Genomic DNA, 2,892 nt, shown 5'->3' on the forward strand with positions numbered 1-2,892 from the left:
AACTTATTTTAAAAAATAAGTTAGGGACTTCCCTGGTGGCGCATTGGTTAAGAGTCTGCTTGCCAATATAGGGGACATGAATTCGAGCCCTCGTCTGTGAAGATCCCACATGCTGCGGAACAACTAAGCCTGTGCGCCACAACTGCCGAGCCTGCGCTCTAGAGCCTGCAAGACACAACTACTGAAGCCTGTGTGCCACAACTACTGAAGCCCGCGCACTTAGAGCCCACGTTCTGCAACAAGAGAAGCCACTGCACAGCAGTGCACTGCAACAAAGAGTAGCCCCCGCTCGTGGCAATTAGAGAAAACCTGCGTGCAGCAACGAAGACCCAACAGAGCCAAACAAAAACAAAAAAAAAAGAAAAAAGTCAAATAAATTTTCCTGAATAAAGGACAATTAGAAGCTAAAGCATCTAAAAGAGCAAAAATATGTAAGTTTTACAATGTACAGATGTGCATAAAAGTTTAATTCTCTATTGACTTTGATATAGTGTTTATGTTTAAGGTACTAGGGACACTTGCTGCTACTTCATTATCTTCTCCACTATCCATTGTTGTTATCTTTCTAAAAATGGAAGCCTTCTTAGATAAGTTATTTTCAGAATCCCACTCAAAACTATTCAAAAATGACATTTTCTCTTCCTTCTTAAATAAAAGCTTTGATAAAAGAATGATAACAGCTTCATGACAGCATAAGATGACCTTGGTTTTGACCCTCCTTCACAACTAAAATTTGGCATTCATCCATGAACTAAAGTGCCTCTGTGGGAGTTGTGGAATCCAGCAACATACACCAAGGGACCCCAGAGAGGTTCCGCCCCCATATGCATCAGGTAATAGGAAGACAGACTTCAGTACAAGCTGTGGAACCAGCATGGGCATGAGCACTGGCTCCAGCCCTGCTCAGCCACAGAATGGGAGCACCTGAAAAACACTGACTTATGTGGACACACACAGAGGAGAGAGCCTTTGTAGAAGTCCAGGCTTCCAGAGAAGAAGTTTCAGGACTCCTTTGGGGCAAAAAACCATCTCTTCTGCAGGGGAAAGGGAGAGCAGTGAGTGAGCATCTGGCTTCCCAAGCAGTGAAAGAAGCTGTTACAGAAACCCATTTCTCACTCACAGCAGCCAGAGTATTAATCAAGAACTCCAAGATTGGGGAGTGGAGGGGAAGTTAAGGAAAGAGGTAGATAGGAACATCCAAGGGCATTAACGGGACACAGTTTCAGCTGACTGTATCCTGGACTCCAGCAGAGAGCCCACCCATGAGCTGCAGGGAAAATCTCACCCCAAGATCCCCCAAGTGGCCTTTGAACACCCACAATGACCTGAATTCCAAACTCACACCTCCCCCAACTCTGCAGCTGGCTCCTAGTACATGTTCCTGTGGGCGGTGGCAAGAGTGAGCTTGGATAGAGAGGGAGCATGTGCAGAAAACAGGCCAGTGTCTGTGGGCAAGGGAGAAACCGCAATCTTGAGCTGTAGTACCGCCACCTTTGGGAAAACAAAAGAGAGGTTAGCAGCTGCCAGCCTGGTGCATTTTAAGATTGAGAGAAGACATACAAGAATTCTGCCACAAGAGGGAGCAAGAAGTGTGGAGTAGGTATATCCATACAAGGTCAGAGAAAGTCTCAGAATATTGCAACAAGACCAGTGAAAACTATCCCTCACTGATAAGAACAGATACTACACTTGAACCTAGCCAAAAGGCTGAGAAGTGATATACAATGGAATATTACTCAGCCATAAAAAGGAACGAAATTGAGTTATTTGTAGTGAGGTGGATGGACCTAGAGTCTGTCATACAGACTGAAGTAAGTCAGAAAGAGAAACAAATACCATATGCTAACACATACATGTGGGATCTAAAAAAAAGGGACTGATGAACCTAGTGGCAGGGCAGGAATTAAGATGCAGATGTAGAGATGGACTTGAGGACATGGGGTGGGAAGGGGAAGCTGGGGCAAAGTGAGAGAAGCATTGACATATATGCACTACCACATGTAAAATAGATAGCTAGTGGGAAGCAGCAGCATAGCACAGGGAGACCAGCTCGGTGCTTTGTGATGACCTACAGGGGTGGGTTAGGGAGGGTGGGAGGGAGGCTCAAGAGGGAGGGGATATGGGGATATATGTATGCATATGGCTGATTCACTTTGTTGTACAACAGAAACTAACATAGCATTGTGAAGCAATTATACTCCAATAAAGATGTATAAAAATAAAGTATCCCTCATGTGAAGGCAGCTAATAAAGATTGGAGAGGTGACTGCTACTTCAAATTCAAAAACAACAATGCAAACTCCAAAAAAAAAGTGAGGAATCAAGAAAACATGATATCAACAAAAGATCACAATAATCATCCTGTAACCAAACCTAAAGTACACAGAGACCTGCAGTTTACCTGATAGAGAATTCAAAATAGCTATTTTGAGGAAACTCAATGAGCTACGAAAAAACACTGTAAGACAATTCAATGAAATCAGGAAAACAAAACACAAATAAAATGAGAAATTCAACAAAGAGCTAGGAATCATTAAAAAAACAACAACAGAAATTCTAAAATTGAAAATTCAGTGAAGGAAATGAAAAATGCAATAGAGAACATCAACATTAGAATAGATCAAGGAGAAGAAACAGTCAGTGAATTAGAGGATACAAACTTTGAAATAACCCAGTAAGAGGAAAACAAAGAAAAAAGAATGAAAAAGACCAAAGAAAGTCTACATGAGCTATGGAATACCATTGAAAGAGCCAAAATCAGGATCATTGGAGCTCCATAAGGAGGAGATAAGGAGGCAGAAAGATTATTTAAAGAAATAATGACTGAGAATTTCCCAACCTTGGGGGGGAGACTGGACTTCTAGTTCATGAAGCTAACAAATTACCCCATTA

At 42.2% G+C, this 2,892-nt stretch overlaps 1 pseudogene; it reads right to left on the reverse strand.

Moving 5' to 3' along the window:
* Nucleotides 1-1,595: 1,595 nt before the first annotated feature.
* Nucleotides 1,596-1,719, reverse strand: LOC115801512 (U2 spliceosomal RNA; annotated as a pseudogene).
* Between the last annotated feature and the right edge of the window lie 1,173 nt (nucleotides 1,720-2,892).

The sequence above is a fragment of the Delphinapterus leucas genome, chromosome 16 (assembly GCF_059928025.1).
Source record: "Delphinapterus leucas isolate spDelLeu-1000000601 "Yukka" chromosome 16, BTC_Dleu_Yukka2, whole genome shotgun sequence".
Classification (NCBI taxonomy): Eukaryota; Metazoa; Chordata; class Mammalia; order Artiodactyla; family Monodontidae; genus Delphinapterus; species Delphinapterus leucas.